We start from the raw sequence: 24124 nt of genomic DNA on the forward strand, positions 1-24124 counted from the left end.
CTGCTGAGCTAAGAGTATAGCTGGAAAGATTAACAATATTGCTGGGTGGGTTAAGGGAACCACTGTTGTGGTTCCTTGTGGCATGTAGTAGTTTAGATAGTTTAGTGTCCTTTTTGCTTTGTAGAGAAGCAAAGTTTGTGTTGTATAAAGAAAAGGAGTACTTGTGGCACCTTAGAGACAACCAATTTATTTGAGCATGAGCTTTTGTGAGCTACAGCTCACTTCATCGGATGCATACCGTGGAAACTGGCAGTTTCCACAGTATGCATCCGATGAAGTGAGCTGTAGCTCACAAAAGCTCATGCTCAAATAAATTGGTTAGTCTCTAAGGTGCCACAAGTACTCCTTTTCTTTTTGTGAATACAGACTAACACGGCTGTTACTCTGAAATTTGTGTTGTAAATTGCTTGTCTAGATTTTGTAAAAATACTAACCCACAGAATCCTTCCCACGAAGACTACAAAAAGGATTCTGTTTGGACTCCTTCTGAAGGTCAAAACAACAGACTGAACTTCTACATAGAGTGCTGAAATTGTGGAAAAGCAGCATCACTTGCCCCATAACCTCAGCCGTGCTGAACACAACGCCATCAACAGCCTCAGGAACAACTCTGTCATTATAATCAAAAAGGCTGACAAAGGAGGTGCTGTCGTCATCATGAATAAGTTGGAATATGAACAAGAGGCTCCTAGGCAGCTCTCTAACTCCACATTCTACAGGCCATTATCCTCTGATCCCACTGAGGATTACCAAAAGAAACTACACCATCTGCTCAAGAAACTCCCTGAAAAAGCACAGAAACAGATCTGTGCAGACACATGCCTAGAACCCCGACCAGGGGTATTCTGTCTGCTACCCAAGATCCATAAACCTGGAAATCCTGGACACCCCATCATCTCAGGCATTGGCACCCTGACAGCAGGATTGTCTGGCTATGTGGACTCTCTTCTCAGGCCCTATGCTACCAGCACTCCCAGCTATCTTTGAGACACCACTGACTTCCTGAGGAAACTACAATCCATTGGTGATCTTCCTGATAACACCATCCTGGCCACTATGGATGTAGAAGCCCTCTACACCAACATTCCACACAAAGATGGACTACAAGCCGTCAGGAACAGTATCCCCGATAATGTCAAGGCAAACCTGGTGGCTGAACTTTGTGACTTTGTCCTCACCCACAACTATTTCACATTTGGGGACAATATATACCTTCAAGGCAGCGGCACTGCTATGAGTACTCACATGGCCCCACAGTATGCCAACATTTTTATGGCTGACTTAGAACAACACTTCCTCGGCTCTCGTCCCCTAATGCCCCTACTCTACTTGCGCTACATTGATGGCATCTTCATCATCTGGACCCATGGAAAAGAAGCCCTTGAGGAATTCCACCATGATTTCAACAATTTCCATCCCACCATCAACCTCAGCCTAGACCAATCCACACAATCAGTCCATTTCCTGGACACTACTGTGCTAATAAGCGATGGTCACATAAACACCACCCTATATCGGAAACCTACTGACCGCTATACTTACCTACATGCCTCCAGCTTCCATCCAGGACACACCACACGATCCACTGTCTACAGCCAAGCTCTAAGATACAACCGCATTTGCTCCAACCCCTCAGACAGAGACAAACACCTACAAGATCTCTATCAAGCATTCTTAAAACTACAATACCCACCTGCTGAAGTGAAAATACAGATTGACAGAGCCAGAAGAATACCCAGAAGTCATCTACTACAGGACAGGCCCAACAAACAAAATAACAAAGAACGCCACTAGCCGTCACCTTCAGCCCCCAACAAAAACCTCTCCAGCGCATCATCAAAGATTTACAACCTACCCTGAAAAATGATCCCTCACTCTCACAGATCTTGGGAGACAGACCAGTCATTGCTTACAGACAGCCCCCCAACCTGAAGCAAATATTCACCAGTAACCACACAACAAAAACACTGACCCAGGAACCTATCCTTGCAACAAAGCCCAATGCCAACTCTGTCCACATATTTATTCAAGTGACACCATCATAGGACCTCATCACATTAGCCCACGCCATCAGGGGCTCATTCACCTGCACATCTACCAATGTGATATATGCCATCATGTGCCAGCAGTGCCCCTCTGCCATGTACATTGGCCAAATCAGACAGTCTCTACACAAAAGAATAAATGGACACAAATCTGACATCAGAAATCATAACATTCAAAAACCGGTAGGAGAACACTTCAACCTCTCTGGCCACTCAGTAAAAGATTTAAGGGTGGCAAGTTTGCAACAGAAAAGCTTCAAAAACAGACTCCAAGGAGAAACTGCTGAGCTTGAATTAATATGCAAACTAGATACCATTAACTTGGGTTTGAATAGAGACTGGGAGTGGCTGGGTCATTACACATATTGAATCTATTTCCTTAAATTAAGTATCCTCACACCTTCTTGTCAATTGTCTTGATTATCACTACAAAAGTTGTTTTTTTTTCTCCTGCTGATAATAGTTCATCTTAACTAATTAGCTTCTCACAGTTTGTATGGTAACTTCCAACTTATCTGAATGTGTGTGTGTGTATATATATATATATATATATCTTACTATATGTTCCATTCTGTGCATAGAATCATAGAATATCAGGGTTGGAAGGGACCCCAGAAGGTCATCTAGTTCAACCCCCTGCTCAAAGCAGGACCAATTCCCAGTTAAATCATCCCAGCCAGGGCTTTGTCAAGCCTGACCTTAAAAACCTCTAAGGAAGGAGATTCTACCACCTCCCTAGGTAACGCATTCCAGTGTTTCACCACCCTCTTAGTGAAAAAGTTTTTCCTAATATCCAATCTAAACCTCCCCCACTGCAACTTGAGACCATTACTCCTCGTTCTGTCATCTGCTACCATTGAGAACAGTCTAGAGCCATCCTCTTTGGAACCCCCTTTCAGGTAGTTGAAAGCAGCTATCAAATCCCCCCTCATTCTTCTCTTCTGCAGGCTAAACAAGCCCAGCTCCCTCAGCCTCTCCTCATAACTCATGTGTTCCAGTCCCCTAATCATTTTTGTTGCCCTTCGCTGGACTCTCTCCAATTTATCCACATCCTTCTTGAAGTGTGGGGCCCAAAACTGGACACAGTACTCCAGATGAGGCCTCACCAATGTCGAATAGAGGGGAAGGATCACATCCCTCGATCTGCTCGCTATGCCCCTACTTATACATCCCAAAATGCCATTGGCCTTCTTGGCAACAAGGGCACACTGCTGACTCATATCCAGCTTCTCGTCCACTGTCACCGCTAGGTCCTTTTCCGCAGAACTGATGAAGTGAGCTGTAGCTCACAAAAGCTTGTGCTCTAATACATTTATTAGTCTCTAAGGTGCCACAAGTACTCCTGTTGTTTTTGCGGATACAGACTAACAGGGCTGCTATGTGGAAACCTGTCAATAGCAACCTTGAAATTCATCTCATTTCCCCCATGTCTGAGGTGTGCCAGGCGGCTTTCAGCCAGTGACACTGTTACACACAACCACAGTTGTGTGGTGGCAACCATTTAACAAGCATTCTCTGTCACAGCAGGAACCCACACCGTACGTGTGCAAACCTCCACCTCCCCACACCCAGCCAAGGCCAAGTCTCTTGTTAGCTGTCTATACCGGTCTGCATAAATCAGCTGTATTGATCCTCTTCAAATAACATGACAATCTTACTGTTTCATCACCAGGTGGCAGCCTCCTCCACTGTTGTATGGATACAGCCCCAGCTTCTCCCCACTCCCCAAACTGCTGTAGGTCCGCAATGAAGACAGCGCCTGTGGGCCACAGAGAAGGCCATTAACCCTGTAACTGAAATGAACAGCAATGATTACAGGCGCCAGTTATTTGAGATGGCACATGGAGTAAAATGCACCGTCTCTAGGGTCCATATGGTTTAAATGATTAGTATTTAACACTTATATCACAATAGTGCCCTGAGGCCCATATCAGGATTGGGGCCCCTTGATGCTGGGTACTGCACAAGCTCATGCCAAGACACAGCCCCAAAGGACTGATTGTCTAGAAGTTATTAAATCATTCGTAGCCAGGAGTATTTCTGAGCAAGGGGGAAGTGGGGAATTTAGCAGGGCTGCAGAACTTTAGAAGGCTGTCCACATGGCTGGAGGGTATCATAGGCAGGGAGAGGCTGTGCCTCCCTAAACAGCCTAGCGTGGCCCCGCCCACACTCCGCCCCCAGGCCAGGCCCCCTCCTGTAGTTCCCAGCGCTCTGCCCTGGCTGGCCCAGGCTGGCTGGCCTGCCTCCCGCAGGGACTAGGGGTGGCTGGTGCTGGGGCCGTGCTGCCCACCTGGCACTCAGACCGCACCGTCCGGCATTCTGAGGCTGGCCGCACAGGACCTGGAGGTGCTCCAGCCACACTGCCTGGGCCTCTGGGGCTGGGGATGCTGCGCCGCCAGAGCACTTGCAAGAGGGGAATCCCCTGCAGGATTTCATTCTGGTGCAGGAAGGAAAGAACAGAGTCATGGAGTTGAAGGCCAGAAGGGACTACTAGGTCATCTGGGCTGACGTCCAGTGTATCACAGGCCACCAACGCTGTCACACCCCAATGGCCCCCCATCCCTCAGGGAGTCTCCAGGGAAGGCAGATCAGCACTGTATGTGGCTAACACTGTTGCAAGCATCGCAAAGCATTTTGGGGAGGGTCAAAGATGTGTGAGTGGAGAGTGGAAGTTTCCTTTGCAGAATACGAGAGGCCGGGGGGGGAGAAAGAAGAAGAGCAGAGAACGGGTTAACTCAACACTTCAGCTAGCTCCATGTGAAGATAAGACGCTGGCCCCGGCCCAAGGTCACAGGCTTGACGAGAAATCAGCAGCTGCCCAGCCGTGAGAAGAGGAGAACTAAGTTGAGCAGAGCTGCAGAGATAGCAGCGAGAACAGTGAGAGCAAATGAGATGGCGAAAGCGAAGGCCAATAGAAGGGAAAACAAAGTCTCCGGAGCCGGGATGTTTTGGGAAACCGAGGAGGCCACAGCAAGCCGGTTTGGACTGGCACAAAGAGCACCAGAAGCAGAGGTCCCTGAGTGGACTACCTCCCCGCCTGTCCCCTCCCCGTCCCCCCAAGGAGTCCAGGACTTAAAACCCTCCTGAGAGCTGGAGCAACTCGGAGAGCACAGCAGATCCTTGGACGGCCTGGGCCCAGGACAGCACTCCCATCCACCTCCCACCCCCCTTCTTCTGACATTACACACAGACTTGGTTGTGAGTATGAAAGTGAGTTAGGGCTTGGGGCATTAACGCTTTCTTTCTTCCACTGAGTGACGTGGGAGCGTTCCCAACACTCTCTGTTGTTATTTTATTATTTTATTAATAAAGCTTTTAAATTTAGACACTTGGTGTGCCTCGTCATCTCCTCCCCAAAAAGATCCTGTGGCCCCAGCCTGATCAACTGTGGTCCCAGGCAGACTGGTAACGAAAATCTGTCACAACGCCACCCAGCACCTACCACTAAACCCAACAATGGAAATGAGACCAAAGAAAATAAGATCCATACGAGACTAGATTATTACGGGCTCCAGGTACAAAATAGGAGGGAGCAAGGTGCACCAGTGCTTGAGGCCCCTGAAATGGCAGGGAAATGATTCAGTCAGATATACTCAGATAATCCTGCAAGAGACCTATACCCACAGAATGCAGAGGAAGGTGAAAACCCCCCAAGGTCACTGCTAGTCTGATCTGGGGGAAAATTCCTTCCTGACTCCACATATGGCGATCGGTTAGACCCTGAGCATGTGAGCAAGAACCAGTCAGCCAAGCATGAGCTTGAGAATAGAGAAAGCGAATACTCTGTGCCATCCCAGAGCCCTGGCTGCCCTGCCCAGTGTCCCATCTCCAGCCATCGTCATCCCTGATCCTTCTGAGGAAGAATATATTTAAAACTTGCCCTCTCAGAATACATTGGGGAAAAACAGCTGGACCCCTGAAGCATGACACTTAGGGGCACAGGGCCATGAACCGGACGTGAGCCCTGGGTTGTTGGGCCTGTCCCCCCACCATCACAAGCAACCCTGGCATACAACTGCTCTCACAAATTTGTCCAGCTCTTCTTAAAATGAATTATGTTGTTTGCTCCCACAACTCCACCCCTCTGTTAGAAACCTTTACATTTCCTGTCTAAATTTGTTCGTGGCCAGCGTATAGCCATTTTTTCGGTGCCAACATTGTCAGTTAACTTAAAGAGCACCTCACCCTCCATGGTATTTACCCCTACTGTACTTCTAGAGAGAAATCATACCCCCTTTGCCTTCTTTTTGCTAGTCTAAACAAGCCAAACTCTTCCAGTCTCCTCTCATAAGACAGGCCCTCCATTCCCCTGATTACCCTAGTAGCTCTTCTCTGCAACTGTTCCAATTTAAATTCAAACATGGGTGACTAGAATTGTACACCGTATTCCAAATGAGGTCTTACCAGTGGCTTGAACAAGCACACCAGAAAGAGCCCTTCTTCGGAGGCCCATATACTGGATCCTTCCATGGGGGCTGCAGCTGACTTCTTGGGGATTCATCTCATTCCAGCAAATAACAAATTCATTAAATAAACAAAGGAATAACACAAGCAGCAACACAATCACCTGAAATTTAATGCAATTTAAGTATGGTCTTAAGTGCTTTATTTAACAGGGAAGAGATTACTTGCATGCTTAAATTAAACATAATTTCAGTCTGGAAATAAAGCGTAAAATTAAGCAGAGATTAATTAGCCATTGGAACAATTACCCAGGGTTGTGGTGGATTCTCCATCACTGACAATTTTTAAATTGAGATTGGATGTTTTACCAAAAGATCTGCTCTGGGAATTATTTGGGGGAAGTTCTATGGCTTGTGTTGTACAGGGGGTCAGACTAGATGATCACAATGGTCCCTTCTGGCTCTGAAATCTATGGACCTATGAATATGCGTAAGTGCTTTGCTGAATGGGAGTCTGAGTGACAGTTTAGCTATCGACACTGGACCAGTCTATTTATTAAGTAGGATTAAAAGTCTAACATCTCTAAATTTTTTCTCTCTCGCAGCGCTCTGGCTGCCGGGTATTACATCATGTCACTCTGCAATGGTTCTCCTCATCACCTTAGCTTCTATTTCCTCTTTAATTCTTTATTGTGGGGTTTTAACAGCCCTCATTACCATTTTAGATATGAGGTCATACTTCTATTCAAGCATCCTTATTCAATTAGCATGGGCAACATTTTTAATTGGCTTCCGCTGCACAACCAGAAATGAGTCCAGTGCAGTTAGCAGTTGTAGAAGAGGGACAGAAGGGTGGCAGATCATTATTTATTTGCTCATAACAATAGATGAGGTGAGTGCAAAATTCAGACTTTTCTTCTAGCTGCTGTTTAACAGCGATGTATCTTCACAACTGTAGCCTAAATGCAAATCAGGTTCATTGGCATATAGATGGCCTTTCCTTCATGACGTTCCTTTGTTTTCTCCACTGCACTGCTAGCTTCCCCGATATAAAAATTAATTCCCTTTGGTCAGAAATATGGCCAGATTCTGGGATCCTTCCTCATGCAAAACTCTTATGGACTTCAATGTGTAAGGAAGAACTGGGTGAAAACTGAAAAAGGGTCTCATGATTTGACTTACGATTATTACGTTTTATTTTAGATGATCAAGGCTCATATTGCCACAGAACCTAAGAGCAGGTTCTCAGTTAGTGTAATTGGTGTAGATTCTGATTCACATCATCTGAGAATCTGGCTCCCAGTAAATTAAAACATCTACACAGGATTATCTGTATTTGTGAGGTATCCATTCCAGCATGGAACTAAGCCCCACACCTCTGCATCCAAAAAGCAGGAGGGCTACCTCTTAAGTGAAAAGAGAAGCTACTGTTTCAGTAGTTGTCCTATTTGAGCCTATTATTAAAAGGCTTATGGACAAAAATTGTACGTGTGTGCAACGAGGTACCCACAGCACCCCTCCAGATTCAAGCCGTTGGCCCCTCTCCTCCATTAATCAGGGACACTTCAGTCTGGTGCAACACCCATGTTCTTTATTCATGATCAGTTTCCCACCCCCAGTTTCCAACTATATACAGGCTTTACAACTGCTTGGCCTACCACAGGTCTGGCCAGCAACAGACTAGGAGGCTCCTACTCCCTCTGAACCTGACCTCCCACTCTTAGTCCCTTTCTCTCACTTCCTTCCAGCCTTATAGCTAGCTCCTGCTAATGAGGCTGGCAGGTGTGGTCAGTTACTAGGCAAACATAGGGCAGTTTCCCCAACCCTAATTCAGTCTCCCTGATTAGGGCAGGAATGGAAGGAGCTGATTAAGGGCTTCTGTAGCAGCACCCCTGCCACAATCTGACACAGAATTTTTTTCCTTCTGAGATATCCCATTCAAATACCAACACAATTCTGCTCTTTCAAGAATCCAGCTGTGATGTAGCAGACCAGGTGTCAGCTCATGCCAAGACCCCTCAGTCTCAACTGAATACAGACCATTACATAGCTGGAAGCCGTCTGGCTCACCTGTGGGTTAGTATTGTTAAAAATGGTATTAGAATTATAAGAATGTGTTAAGCTTTTAAGAAATGTGTGTGAGTTGCTGCATGCATTAATTTCACTTATAACATCTGTATCCCATGATATAAGGTCATGGGCAGTGGGTGAACCCCTGGCTAGCCCGGCCCTGCCTCTTCTGCCCAAGGCCACGCCCCTTCCATGCCCACCGGAGCCCAGCCCCCACTGTGGCCACTGTCCCCTGTCCCAGGCTAGTGCCCCCAGCTCCGCCCCCTCCCACACCAGGCAGGGCGGCCCCAGCCCCCGAGTGCCGGACAGCACGGCCCCAGCCTCCCCAGGCTACGCTGCCCAGTCTGACCCCTGGCAGGCCGGCCCCCTCTCCCCTGAAGCTGCCTCCAGGCTGAACTGCCAGCTCTAGCCCCAGCGCTGGGTGGACAGACAGGCAGGCAGCGCAGCCCCAACGCCTGGAGGATGGATGGCGTGGCATGCCCCACGGGTGCACCGCAGCCCCCAGCCTGCCTGCCCCAGCCTCTGGCACAAAGGGAACAGCCTTACAGAAGGCAGGATGGGGCCTGAGCATGGGTGGGGACACATCAGGCTGTTTGGGAAGGCAGAGCCTTCCCATGCCTATGATACCCGCCGCCCATGTATAAGGTAATATGTAAGAGGTTTTCTCTGTTAACTGTAAATCACCAGACAGGAGAGAAGCATTAGCAAGTGTGAAATAACATCTCCTGTTGGAAACTGGTATCTTCTGCCCAACCAAGGGAGGCCCATCAGCACCAGACGAACCATTGTGAAACATCAGAGAACAAAAGATTTTGTTGATTGCCCCCCCACCCGCACCCCACGAAGAGGAGCTGTACAAGCAAATTGCTGCCAACAGCTGAATTGACAACTCAAAGCAGAAGAGGGCAAGGAATAAAAAGCCCTTCCTGACAAGGAAGAAATGCATCTTTTACACTGCTTCAAATCTAAGGGGCAAGGATTTGAACATAAGCAAAAGATCCCCAGTGCTTGGCCTGGGTTAGCCCTAAAGGACATAGAGAACTTGCTTATTGCAGAATCTTCTATTACTTTTTTAAACTTAAGATTGGAACTCATTTGTGTGTATCTATGTTTACCTCCTTTAATCTTGTAAATAACTCATTTCCTTCTCCAATAAAATAAATCTTTAGATAGTTATAGGATCAGCTACAAGCATTGTCTTTGGGGAGAGATCTAAGACACAACTGACATTGGGTAAGTGACTAGCCCTTTGGGACTGGGAGTAACCTGAATACTGTTGTGATTTTTTGGTGTAAGGGACTGTCTATGACAATGGCAAGCTTACCTGGCTGACAAGATAGATCAGAGTACCCAAACCATTGTTACTTTGACTTCAGATCACTGCAGCAATTCCCACTTATATATCCCAGGGTCAGTCACTGAGGGTTTTTTATATAAATCAATGTAGAATTTTATAAACCAGTGCACAGATGACAGGTTGAACAAAGAAAAAGGGATATTGTTGCAGAAAAAGTTTGATTTGGATTTAATCTAACCAATGCACAGTGTGCCAGAGCCCACAGACATGGTATCAGGACACAGAGAACTACAGAGAGATAGGCACACCCATGGCAAACAATCCATGTAATATTAATAGCCCAGATCATGTCCCACTGAGTGTGGATTTCTCCCTGCCCATGAGAAGGTCAGTGGAGGCACGTGGACAGAGAGGGAGCCAGAGAAAGCAGGCAGGGGACTCTGGAGCTGGTGCAAATACAGGACTGCCGCATGGGTGGCACTGGTCCTTACCAGATCTCCCAGACACCAATACTTTAATATCTCAGAAGATCTGTTTGATCTGGAGGCCAAAGCCCCTGTTTCTTCCACAGAGAGGCAAACCCCATCCTGCCTCACCATGAAGAAGTTCATAGGAACCTCTAAAGAAGCTCATGGAGTTCCTGCACAGATGGTTGGGATTTCCCTGGTTGGGGTACAAGTTGGGCCACTAGCAGAGTAGGGCCTGTCCCAAGTGACAGGGCCAAGCTCTTTAGAATGGAAATAAGTTAACCCTGTGACGTCCCCCGAAGGGGTCACCCCAGTAGTCTTGCACACCTAATAACAGACGGCCATGAGCGTCTATCAGCAAGGAAAGCAAAAGTTGCAGTCTGAATCCCATATGCTCACATCTTTATTCTAAGACCAAATTTCTTCCAACAAGGTGAGCCTCACAATCCCCAAAGAGGGCCAAGTTGTATGCTTTGCTCCCTGCCCTGCACAGGGACCTGTGCAGAGCTGCACCATCCCTGAACTCTCCAGGCATCTGGGATTCTCTCTAGCACAGGGAATCTGACTGACAGTGCAGAAAGCCGGGGAGGCTCTCTGTACACTTCCCCGGCCCAAGCAAGCCCTGCCCGCAGCGGCACATATGGGCCATGCTGTTTGTTAGCAACTGAATACAAAATAGTATCTGAGAAATTCTCAACAAAGGAACTCCTCTCACACAGGATGCAGGGCTGGGGGGGAATGGGGGAAGGGGCACCCATATACCCATCCAACCAGGTGTGGGGGATTCTCCATCACTGACTATTTTTAAATCAAATTGAATGTTTTTCCAAAATACCTGTTCTCGGAATTATTTTGGGGGAGTTCTGTGCTACACAGGAGGTCAGACTAGCTTATCACAATGATCCCTTAGAATCCATGAATCTAAAAGGGAGCTTTGGGTTAAAAAAAAAAAAGTGTGGAAGCCCAGAGATCTAGCGAGAGCTCTGCTTCAGGAACAACGTGGAGAGCTGGCAGGGAATCAGAGCCTTTGTCCAGGAATCAAAGTTCAAAGCAGGCTTTGCGTTCCAGTGCACTGCTGCCCCTTTGCAAGGGAAGAGGATTCTTCAAACTTTCCAAGGTCCTAGCCTCTCAAAAACACTTTCACACTATTATGCAAATGGATTCAGTGCTGTTTCCATGAAAGCTGGTCACCAAGGACAATTAGCACTCATTAGCATGCAATAAAGTGCTGATGTGAGTATTGCCAAAAGACAACAGCCATCTCATTTGCTCTCCTTCCTCTAATTAGAACTCTTGGAAATCACACTGCTTCCTTTCATGAAAGCCCAGGAAAGCAAGGAGCATCAATCAAGTTTCAGAAAGCTGCCAGGCGAACAGGAGATGATGGCTTCTTTAAGGCCCCAATGATAAGTCCAACATGGCAGCCCTCAGCAGCAGAACTCCATGTGACAGTGGCGTGGAACAGGGGTGGGGCAGGGACCATAGCCCTCCCACTTTTTGAAAGTGGACAGGCCTGTCCCATCCACTTTTCCCCACAGCAGCCCCAGCCCCCCGGCCAGGCCAGCAGCTGGTGTGGGCCATGCAAACCCTCCACCTGCCTGCAATGAAGAGGGGCTGAGAGCAGCCCATGTCCTTGCCCAGCCCAGGGCAGGTGGAGGTGGAAGGTCTGCGACTTCATGCCAGCTCCCCACAGCTGCCTGCGCAGCTCTTCCCAACCTGCCTCTGGCCTGGGAGGGGGACCTCAGAGCCACAGCCCGGCCTTGGGACGAGCTGCGCAGGCAGCTGTGGGGAGCCTGGGTCCCTCCGCCTGCCCTGAGTTGGGGCCCAGGGCCAGGGGCTGCTCTTGGTAGACCCCTCCCACTGCAGGCAGGTGGAGGGGCTGCATCGCAGCTCTCCACAGCTGGCTGCAAGTCTCTTATCATGGCTGGATGGTGGCTCCGAGGCCCCTCCCACGGCCAGAGCCAGGTCGGGGAGAGCCATGTGGGCAGCTGTGGGGATCCTGGGTCCCTCCACCTGCCTTGGGCAGGGTTCTGCTTTTGGCCCCACCCCAGCTTCTGGCTTGGCCAGGGGCGGGACCTCTGGGGAAGAGGCAGGGCCTCAGGGGGGGAAGAGGAGAACGGGGCCTCCTGGGTGGGGGCACCTGCCCCGCCCCCTTTTGGGAAGGCTCTGACGCCCTTGCTATGCAATGGCCAGTGTTGCAGTGCAAATCACATCACTCCACAGCAATAATTAGGGCTGGTGCACTGACACTTGCAGTTCACTGTTGCACTCGGCTCCAATCAGGAAGCTCAGACGGCCATCTTGTCAGCTCTCCTACACAAAACAGGGCTGTCACACCAATGAGAAGCCCCAGAGTGTTGCACGAAGTGGTGGTAGTGGTGGTAGCAGCAGGTGGTGCCCTTCCTCCAAGTTGGCGTTGAATCATAGAATATCAGGGCTGGAAGAGACCCCAGGAGGTCATCTAGTCCAACCCCCTGCTCAAAGCAGGACCAATCCCCAATTTTTGAACTAATGCTGCAATGTGTCAGGTTAACAACAGTGAGTCAGGTTTATGTGCAGGTATCTGTGTCTTCTGACGGGGACTGTGATGGGTCATGTGCCCCACACTACCCCATAGGGGGTTAATAGAGCCCTAGGGAGTCTGCGCAGGAGGCAGCCAATTAGAGAGGGGCTGCAAGAAGCAGCCAATCAGGGCTGGGCTGGCCCATATAAGAAGGGCTGCAGAGCTAGCAGCTTCAGTCACTCCCTGTAGTGGGAAAAGTGGTTGCCTTGCAGGAGCTAGCCCTTTGACAGAGCAGTGCTGGGCAGGATCAGGGGAGTGAGAGTGAGCTGACTGCTGGCATACTGAGGCCCTGAGACATGGGCGGAGAAGGTGCTGGGGCTGCCGGGAAGTGGCCCAGGGAAGTAGACTAAGGGGTTGGAGGGGGAATACAGCATGTGGCTGCCATCTACAGGGTCCTGGGGTCAGGACCTGGAATAGTGAGTGGGTGCAGGTCCCCCTGGCCCCAACTCACCACTGGGGAAGTGGCTGGACAGTGGACTGCCATTCCCACAGAAGTGGGGAAAGGGCTGGCTTTAGGTTTTTTCTGCTCCAAGCTCTGAGAGCACAACTGCCCAAGCAAAAAAAAAAAAAAGTCCAGAATGCCACCCCTGGAATTATTCTGCCCCAGGTATGTGCTTGCTTTGCTGGTGCCTAGAGCTGGTCCTGAGTGGGGAGCACAGAGCACAGCACAGCCGGAGGGCTGCATCATGAAGAGGATGCTGTAGTCCTGGGACATCCAGCAGAGGGCGTCACAGTGGTGAGTCACACCTGTCACATGGACACAAAACTAAAGCACGTCTATTGTTTGTGAGTTGTCTTCCCCCCCACTCCTTTTCTGGGCTTCTGTCACTTTGATATATTTACATGAATATAGCTGAAAGGGTTTTGATACTGGAAACCCATAGTCTCCAATTTCAGGCCACGTCTACACTACAGACCTATATCGGTATAACTACGTTGCTCAGGGGTATGAAAAATCCACACCATGAGCGATGTAGTTATACCAATCTAACTCCCCCATGTAGACAGAGCTATGCCGACAGGATGGCTTCTCCCATCGACATAGCTACTGCCTCTTGGGGAGGTGGATGAACTACGCTAACAAGAGAAAATTTCCCCTTGGTTTAATAGCCTCTTCACTTAAGCACTTCAGCTTCTAAGGCTATGTCTACACTACGAAATTACTTCAAATTTATAGAAGTCGGTTTTGTAGAAAGCGTTTTTACACAGTCAATTGTGTGTGTCCCCATAAAAATGCTCTAAGTGCATTTAGTTGGCATTTAGTTGGCAGAGTGTGTCCGCAGTACCATGGCAACAGTTGACTTCAGGAGCGTTGCACTGTGGGTAGCTATCCCACAGTTCCTGCAGCCCATTTGAGTCCATTTGAATTCTGGGTAGAAATCCCAACGCCTGATGGGGCAAAAACATTGTCGCGGATTGTCATAAATATAAAGGGAAGGGTAAACCCCTTTAAAATCCCTCCTGGCCAGAGGAAAAATCCTCTCACCTGTAAAGGGTTAAGAGCTAAAGGTAACCTTGCTGGCACCTGACCAAAATGACCAATGAGGAGACAAGATACTTTCAAAAGCTGGGAGGAGGGAGAGAAACAAAGGGTCTGTGTCTCTCTGTCGGTATGCTGCTTTGCTGGGGATAGAACAGGAATGGAGTCTTAGAACTTTTAGTAAGTCATCTAGTTAGGTATGTGTTAGATTATGATTTCTTTAAATGGCTGAGAAAAGAATTGTGCTGAATAGAATGACTATTTCTGTCTGTGTGTCTTTTTTGTAACTTAAGGTTTTGCCTAGAGGGGTTCTCTATGTTTTTGAATCTAATTACCCTGTAAGATATCTACCATCCTGATTTTACAGGGGGGATTTCTTTATTTCTATTTATTTCTATTTTTTATTAAAAGTCTTCTTGTAAAACACTGAATGCTTTTTCATTGTTCTCAGATCCAAGGGTTTGGGTTTGTGGTCACCTATGCAAATAGGTTTGGTAAAAATCCTCACCATTCCTAGGAAGTGGGGTGCAAGGGTTGGGAGGATTTTGGGGGGAAAGACGTGTCCAAACTACATTTCCCAGTAAATCCAGTTAGAGTTTGGTGGTGGCAGTGGTTATTCCGAGGACAAAAGATAAAATTAATTTGTACCTTGGGGAAGTTTTAACCTAAGCTGGTAAAAGTAAGCTTACGAGGTTTTCATGCAGGTCCCCACATCTGTACCCTAGAGTTCAGAGTGGGGGAGGAACATTGACACGGGTGGTTCTGGATACATATAGTCAGGCACCCCCTTCCCTCCCTCCCTCCCTCCGTGAAAGCAATGGCAGACAAGCATTTTGTGCCTTTTTTCCTGGGTTACCTGTGCAGACGCCATACCACAGCAAGCATGGAGCCCGCTCAGCTCACTGTATGTCTCATGCATGCTGGCAGACACAGTACTGCACTGCTACACAGCAGCAGCTCATTGCCTTTTGGCAGCAGACAGTGCAGTATGACTGGTAGCCATCGTCGCCGTACTCCAAGGTGCTCTTTTAGCCGACCTCAATGAGGTCGGTCAGGGGCCTGGGCAAACATGGGAGTGATTCAGCCAGGTCATTTCCCTTTTAAGTTTAGTCTCATGGCAATTCAGTCCTGCCGGCAGTCCTACTGCACCGTCTTATAATGAGCAGCCAGGAGACTATGATGGCCAGCAATCATACTGCACCATCTTCTGCCAGCAAGATGTATAAAGATAGATGAAGTGGATCAAAACAAGAAATAGACCATATTTGTTTTGTATTTATTTTCTCCTCCCTCCCACTGTAAAATCAACGACCTGCTAAACCCAGGGTTTTGAGTTCTATCCTTGAGGGGGGCCATTCTGTTTCTCCTTGATGCAAAGCCACCCCCTTTGTTGATTTTAATTCCTTGTAAGCCAACCCTGTAAGCCATGTCGTCAGTTGCCCCTCCCTCAGTCAGCAACGGCAGACAATTGTTTCATGCCTTTTTTTTCAGCGCAGATGCCATAGCACCGGGACATGGAGCCCACTCAGATCACCGCGGCAATTATGAGCACTATAAACACTGCGCACATTATCCAGCAGGATATGCAGAACCATAACCTGCAAGAAAAGCAAAACCAGGCGAGGAGGAGGCGACTGCAGCGCGGTGACAAGAGTGATGGGCACATGGACATAGAATTCTCACAAAGTACGGGCCCCTGCAATGTGCACAACATGGTGTCAACTGGGCAGGTTCATGGCATGGAACGCCAATTCTGGACCCAGGAAACAAGCACAGAGTGCTGGGACTGCATAGTGTTGCAGGTCTGGGACAATTCCCAGTGGCTACAAAACTTTTGCATGCATAAGGGCACTTTCATGGAATTTTGTGATTTGCTTTCCCCTGCCATGAAGCACAAGAATACTAAGATGAGAGCAGCCCTCACAGTTCACAAGCAAGTGGCGATAGCCCTCTGGAAGCTTGCAACGCCAGACAGCTACCGGTCAGTTGGGAATCAATTTGGAGTGGGCAAATCTACTGTGGGGGCTGCTGTGATGTAAGTAGCCAATGCTATCACTGAGCTGCTGATATGAAGGGCTGTTTAAAAATAGCCAGAGCGGCGGCGAACCAGCTGAGCGGCACACAGCAGGAGTTTGCCTGGGAGTTTGCCTGGAGTGAGCCCAGTGAGGCTTACATCTTGCCAACTTCTCTGAGGAAGCTCATAGTAGGAAGGTGATATGGAAGGGGGGGGGGGGTTCAGCTGTTGTGACCTGCACTGGATGTGCCATGTTTGTCTTTCTTCTACAGGACAGAAGCGACTTTGTCTGTACAAAGTGCAAGCTGGTCTCCATATTGGAAGAGAAGATTGAAGGTCTGGAGCAACAGATAACGACCCTGCGTTGCATACAAGAAACAAAGGATTTTCTGGACAAAAGTCAGGATATGCTTCTACGGGCACAAAGCTCTAAAGATTTAGAGCAGGTTGCACAGCGGAGCCAAGAGGCCAGTGAAGAAGCTTGGCAACATGTGACCTCCAGAAGAAGAAGGGGGAATGTCCGGGTTCCAGCAACGCGGACACAGGTAACTAACCGCTTTCATGTTCTCTCCACAGGTACCATTGCGGAGAGTGGACCAGATGATATGTCTGGGGGGAGAAAGCAGAAGGAGACTCCGCTGGTTGGAAGGCATGAGATGCACTGTCCTGAGATGGGGGGTTCCACGACCACCACTCCCAAGAGAAGGAGGCAGGTGGTGGTGGTCGGGGACTCTCTCCTCCGGGGGACTGAGTCATTTATCTGCCGCGCTGACCGGGAGAAGTCTGCTGCTTGCCGGGGGCTAAGATTTGCGATGTGACAGAGAGACTGCCGAGACTCATCAAGCCCTTGGATTGCTACCCCTTCCTGCTTCTCCACGTGGGCACCAATGATACTGCCAAGAATGACCTTGAGTGGATCACTGCGGACTACATGGCTCTGGGAAGGATAAAGGAGTTTGAGGCGCAAGTGGTGTTCTCGTCCATCCTCCCCATGTAAGGAAAAGGCCTGGGTAGGGACCGTCGAATCGTGGAAGTCAACGAATGGCTACGCAGGTGGTGTCGGAGAGAAGGCTTTGGATTCTTTGACCATGGGATGGTGTTCCATGAAGGAGGAGTGCTGGGCAGAGATGGGCTCCACCTTACAAAGAGAGGGAAGAGCATCTTTGCGAGCAGGCTGGCTAACCTAGTGAGGAGGGCTTTAAACTAGGTTCACCAGGGGAAGGAGACCAAAGCCCTGAGGTAAGTTGGAAAGCAGGATACCGGGAGGAAGCACAGGCAGGAATGTCTGTGAGGGGAGTACTCCTGCCTCATATTGAGAATGAGGGGCGATCAGCAGGTTCTCGAGTGCTTATATACGAAGGCACAAAGCCTTGGAAACAAGCAGGGAGAACTGGAGGTCCTGGTGATGTCAAGGAATTATGATGTGATTGGAATAACAGACTTGGTGGGATAACTCACATGACTGGAGTACTGTCATGGATGGTTATAAACTGTTCAGGAAGGACAGGCAGGGCAGAAAAGGTCGGGGAGTAGCACTGTATGTAAGGGAGCAGTATGACTGCTCAGAGCTCCGGTACGAAACTGCAGAAAAACCTGAGTGTCTCTGGATTAAGTTTAGAAGTGTGAGCAACAAGAGTGATGTAGTGGTGGGAGTCTGCTATAGACCACCGGACCAGGTGGATGAGGCTTTCTTCCGGCAGCTCGCAGAAGCTATTAGATCGCACGCTCTGGTTCTCATGGGTGACTTCAATTTTCCTGATATCCGCTGGGAGAGCAATACAGTGGTGCATAGACAATCCAGGAAGTTTTCGAAAAGCGTAGGGGACAATTTCCTGGTGCAAGTGCTAGAGGAGCCAACTAGGGGGGGAGCTTTTCTTGACCTGCTGCTCACAAACCAGGAAGCAAAAGTGGATGGGAATCTGGGAGGCAGTGACCATGAGTTGGTTGAGTTCAGGATCCTGACACAGGGAAGAAAGGTAAGCAGCAGGATATGGACCCTGGACTTCAGGAAAGCAGACTTCGACTCCCTCAGGGAACGGATGGGTAGGATCCTCTGGGGGACTAACATGAAGAGGAAAGGAGTCCAGGAGAGCTGGCTGTATTTCAAGGAATCCCTGTTGAGGTTACAGGGACAAACCATCCCGATGTGTCGAAAGAATAGTAAATATGGCAGGCGACCAGCTTGGCTTAACGGTGAAATCCTAGCAGATCTTAAACATAATAAAAAAAACACCTTACAAGAAGTGGAAGTTTGGACATATGACCAGGGAAGAGTATAAAAATATTGCTCGGGCATGTAGGAATGAAATCAGGAGGGCCAAATAGCACCTGGAGCTGCAGCTAGCGAGAGATGTCAAGAGTAACAAGAAGGGTTTCTTCAGGTATGTTAGCAACAAGAAGAAAGCCAAGGAAAGTGTGGGCCCCTTAATGAATGAGGGAGGCAACCTAGTGACAGAGGATGTGGAAAAAGCTAATGTCCTCGATGCTTTTTTTGCCTCTGTCTTCACTAACAAGGTCAGCTCCCAGACTGCTGCGCTGGGCATCACAACATGGGGAATAGATGGCCAGCCCTCTGTGGAGAAAGAGGTGGTTAGGGACGATTTAGAAAAGCTGGACGTGCACAAGTCCATGGGGCTGGACTCGTTGCATCCAAGAGTGCTAAAGGAATTGGCGGCTGTGATTGCAGAGCCATTGGCCATTATCTTTGAAAACTCGTGGCGAACGGGAACGGGGGAAGTCCCGGATGACTGGAAAAAGGCTAATGTAGTGCCAATCTTTTAAAAAAGGGAAGGAGGAGGATCCTGGGAACTACAGGCCAGTCAGCCTCACCTCAGTCCCCGGAAAAATCATGGAGCAGGTCCTCAAAGAATCAATCCTGAAGCACTTGCATGAGAGGAAAGTGATCAGGAACAGTCAGCATGGATTCACCAAGGGAAGGTCATGCCTGACTAATCTAATCTCCTTCTATGATGAGATTACTGGTTCTGTGGATGAAGGGAAAGCAGTGGATGTATTGTTTCTTGACTTTAGCAAAGCTTTTGACACTGTCTCCCACAGTATTCTTGTCAGCAAGTTAAAGAAGTATGGGCTGGATGAATGCACTATAAGGTGGGTAGAAAGTTGGCTAGATTGTCAGGCTCAACGGGTAGTGATCAATGGCTCCATGTCTAGTTGGCAGCTGGTGTCAAGTAGAGTGCCCCAGGGGTCGGTCCCAGGGCCGGTTTTGTTCAATATCTTCATAAATGATCTGGAGGATGGTGTGCATTGCACTCTCAGCAAATTTGCGGATGATACTAAACTGGGAGGAGTGGTAGATACTGGAGGGCAGGGATAGGATACAGAGGGACATAGACAAATTGGAGGATTGGGCCAAAAGAAATCTGATGAGGTTCAATAAGGATAAGTGCAGGGTCCTGCACTTAGGACGGAAGAACGCAATGCACAGCTACAGACTAGGAACCGAATGGCTAGGAAGCAGTTCTGTGGAAAAGGACCTAGGGGTGACGGACGAGAAGCTGAATATGAGTCAGCAGTGTGCCCTTGTTGCCAAGAAGGCCAATGGCATTTTGGGATGTATAAGTAGGGGCATAGCGAGCAGATCGAGGGCCGTGATCATCCCCCTCTGCTCAACATTGAGGCCTCATCTGGAGTACTGTGTCCAGTGTTGGGCCCCACGCTACAAGAAGGATGTGGAGAAATTTGGAGAGAGTCCAGCGAAGGGCAACAAAAATGATTAGGGGTCTGGAACACATGACTTATGAGGAGAGGCTGAGGGAACTGGGATTGTTTAGTCTGCAGAAGAGAAGAATGAGGGGGGATTTGATAGCTGCTTTCAACTACCTGAGAGGTGGTTCCAGAGAGGATGGTTCTAGACTATTCTCAGTGGTGGAAGAGGACAGGACAAGGAGTAATGGTCTCAAGTTGCAGTGGGGAGGTTTAGGTTGGATATTAGGAAACTTTTTCACTAGGAGGGTGGTGAAACACTGGAATGCTTTACCTAGGGAGGTGGTAGAATCTCCTTCCTTAGAAGTTTTTAAGGTCAGGCTTGACAAAGCCCTGGCTGGGATCATTTAATTGGGGATTGGCCCTGCTTTGAGCAGGGGGTTGGACTAGATGACCTCCTGAGGTCCCTTCCAACCCTGATATTCTAGGATTCTAAGGGTAGTGACTCTGGGAAATGTGCAGGTCATAGTAGATGGCTTTGCTGCAATGGGATTACCTAACTGTGGTGGGGCGATAGATGGAACCCATATCCCTGTCTTGGCACCGGAGCACCAAGGCAGCGAGTACATAAACCGAAAGGGGGTACTTTTCAATGGTACTGCAAGCACTGGTGGATCACAAGGGACGTTTCACCAACATCAATGTGGGATGGCTGGGAAAGGTACATGACACTCGCATCTTCAGGAACTCTGGTCTGTAGAAACAGCTGCAGCAAGAGACTTACTTTCCAGACCAGAAAATAACCGTTGGGGATGCTGAAATGCCTATAGCTACCCTTGGATGCAGCCTACCCCTTAATGCCATGGCTCATGAAGCCATACACAGGCACCCTGGACAGTAGTCAAGAGCTCTTCAACTATAGGCTGAGCAAGTGCAGAATAGTGGTAGAATTTGCACTTGGATGTTTAAAAGTGTGCTGGCGCAGTTTACTGACTCAGTTAGACCTTAGCAAAACCAATATTCCCATTGTTATTACTGCTTGCTGTGCACTCCACAATAATCTGTGAGAGTAAGGGGGAGACATTTATGGCAGGGTGAGAGGTTGAGGCAAATAGCGTGGCCGCTGATTATGCCCAGCCAGACACCAGGGCAGTTAAAGTACAGGAGGCGCGGTGCGCATCAGAGAAGCTTTGAAAACCAGTTTCAGGAATGGCTATGGTGTGACAGTTCTGTTTGGTTCTCCTTCATGGAAACCTCCACTGGTTTCACTCTACTTTCCTATAAGCTATGCACCCTCCTCTCTCCCCCTCGATCACAGCTTGCAGAGGCAATTAAGTCATTGTTGCTTCACGTTCATGCATTCTTTATTTATTCATCACACAAATATGGGTAACTGCCAAGGTAGCCTGGGAGGGGTAGTGGAGGAGGGAAGGACATGGCCACACAGCACTTTAAAACTTATTGAATGCCAGCCTTCTGTTGCTTGGACAATCCTCTGGGGTGGAGTGGCTGGGTGGCCAGAGGATCCCCCCACCGTGTTCTTGGGCATCTGGGTGAGGAGGCTATGGAACTTGGGGAGGAGGGTGGTTGGTTACACAGGGGCTATAGCGGCAGTCTGTGCTCCTGCTGCCTTTCCTGCAGCTCAACCACATGCTGGAGCATATGAGTTTGATCCTCCAGCAGCCTGAGCATTGACTCCTGCCTTCTTTCAGCAAGCTGACGCCACCTACCATCTTCAGCCTGCCACCTCTCCTCACGGTCATATTGTGTTTTCCTGCGACTCTGAGATTGTCTGCCTCCACGTATTTTGCTATGCTCTGTCAGTGTGGGAGGACAGCATGAGGTCAGAATATTTCATCACGAGTGTGGTTTTTTCGCCTTCTAATCTTCGCTAGCCTCTGGGAAGGAGAAACATATGCAGCTGGTGGAGGAAAAAAAAGGGAGAGTGGTAGCTAAGAAGACCCATTTTATAGAACAATGGGTACACTCTTTCATGGTAAACCTTGCTGTTAACATTACATAGCACATGTGCTTTCATTACAAGGTCACATTTTGCCTCTTATTGAGGGTATGCCGGTTTGGTGTGAGATCACTCAGCAAGGGCCAGGCAGCAGAATTTGGCTTGCAGACAGCCATGGTAATCCACAGTCTTTTGGCTTCTTTAACCTTCTTAACATGTGGGAATAGCTGCAAACAGCAGCGCCCCCATTTCACATACGAAGTACTGTTGGGTTGGCCATTTAAGAGGCGGGGCTGCGGTTTCCAGGTTCATGTGCAGCAGAAACCCAACTAACCCCCCCCCCAATTCTCTGGGATGTTTGCTTCACCCCTCCCCCCACCGCGTGGCTAACAGCGGGGAAGATTTCTGTTCAGCCACAGACAAACAGCCACCTCTGAATGTCCACTTAATAAAATTCCCCTATTTCAACCAGGTGACCATGAATGATATCACACTCCTGAGGATAACACAGAGAGATAAAGAACGGATGTTGCTTGAATGCCAGCAGACACCAGGACCACACATTGCCATGCTTTCTTATGCAATGATTCCAGACTACGTGCTGCTGGCCTGCCGTGGTAAAGTGTCCTACCATGGAGGACGGAATAAGGCTGCCCTCCCCAGAAACCTTTTGCAAAGGCTTTGAGAGTATATCTAGGAAAGTTTCATGGGGATGTGCCTGGAGGATTTCCGTTCCATCCCCATACACATTAACAGACTTTTCCAGTAGCTGTACTGGCCCCGAATGCCAGGACAAATTAATCATTAAACGCACTTGCTTTTAAACCATGTACAGTATTTACAAAGGTACACTCACCAGAGGTCCCTTCTCTGCCTTCAAGGGCCGGGAGCCTGCCTTGGGTTGGTTTGGGGGGTACTGGGTCCAGGTCCAGGGTGATAAACAGATACTGGCTGCCGGGGAAACTGGATTCTCCGCTTCCTTGCTGTAAGCTATCATCTTCCTCGCCCCCAAAACCCGCTTTCGAGTTGCCTCCCACTCCTTGGACAGAGTCAAAGCACAGGGTTGGTGTAGTGGTGGCTGCACTCCCTAGAGTGGCATGCAGCTCATCATAGAAGCGGCATGTCTGAGGCTCTGAACTGGAGCGGCCATTTGGTAGGGTTGCCTGAGCTCCTTAAGTTTCACACGGCACTGCTGCGGGTCCCTGTTATTGCCTCTGTCCTTCATGCCCTTGGAAATTTTTTCAAATATTTTGGCATTTCATCTTTTCGAACGGAGTTCTGCCAGCATAGACTCGTCTCCCCACACAGCGATCAGATCCTCTACCTCCCGTTCGGTCCATGCTGGAGCTCTTCGGCAATTCTGGGACTACATGGTCTCCTGTGATGATGAGCTCTGCATGGTGACCTATGCAGGTGAGCTCACCACGCTGGCCAAACAGGAAATGAGATTCAAAAGTTCACGGGGCTTTTCCTGTCTACCTGGCCAGTGCATCTGAGTTGAGAGCACTGACCAAAGCGGTCACAACTGAGCACTCTGGGATAACTACCGGAGGCCAATACCATCTAATTGGATCCACGGTACCCTAAATTCAACCCGGCAAGGCCGATTTCAGCGCTAATCCCCTCGTCGGGGGTAGAATAAAGAAATCTATTTTAAGAGCCTTTAAGTCGAAAAAAAGGGCTTCATTGTGTGGAGGGGTGCAGGGTTAAAACGAGATAACGCTGCTAAATTCAAACTCAACTCATAGTGTAGACCAGGCCTAAGAAGTTCTCCGAAAGTGACAAGAATGTCTTTTTGGTTATGCCCATTAGGCTTGTTAGGAAACAATAATCTAGAGGGGAAGGGAAACGAGTGAAGTCATTACCAGTTGGGGAGAGGAGTGTAGCTTGTGGGTGGATTCAACAAGCATTGGATTTTGTGAGAGGAGTCACAGATTGTTAGGAGGGCTCAGTCAACTAGCATCTAGACAGTTCTGGAAGATGATCAGGGCATCTGGGAATGTGAGTTTTACATTAAACCGGTTCGCTTACCTTTCTTTGTTTTTTTTTCCTCAGTCTTCAGTGTTGAATTCACTAGACTGCAGTTTCTCAGCCTTAACTGTAGTACATGTGAAAGCTGCTGCTCAATACAGCAAATGGATTAGCATTTAGTTATTACCAAA

At 48.7% G+C, this 24124-nt stretch overlaps 1 protein-coding gene across 5 annotated transcripts in view; it reads right to left on the minus strand.

Moving 5' to 3' along the window:
* Positions 1 to 24124, minus strand: part of GPR156 (G protein-coupled receptor 156) — a 66657-nt gene that overhangs the window by 33389 nt on the left and 9144 nt on the right. For 3 of the 5 annotated variants that reach the window (XM_084647721.1, XM_084647720.1, XM_084647717.1), the window contains exon 2: positions 3704 to 3838. The gene's annotated coding sequence lies outside the window, so the exon portion shown is untranslated. Of the gene's footprint in view, positions 1 to 3703; positions 3839 to 21732; positions 21924 to 22818; positions 23987 to 24124 lie in introns of those variants that run through there. The other 2 variants (XM_084647719.1, XM_084647718.1) reach the window with 2 other exon arrangements.

The sequence above is a fragment of the Lepidochelys olivacea genome (genome assembly GCF_965140295.1).
Source record: "Lepidochelys olivacea isolate rLepOli2 genome assembly, chromosome: 1".
In the NCBI taxonomy this organism is placed as follows: Eukaryota; Metazoa; Chordata; order Testudines; family Cheloniidae; genus Lepidochelys; species Lepidochelys olivacea.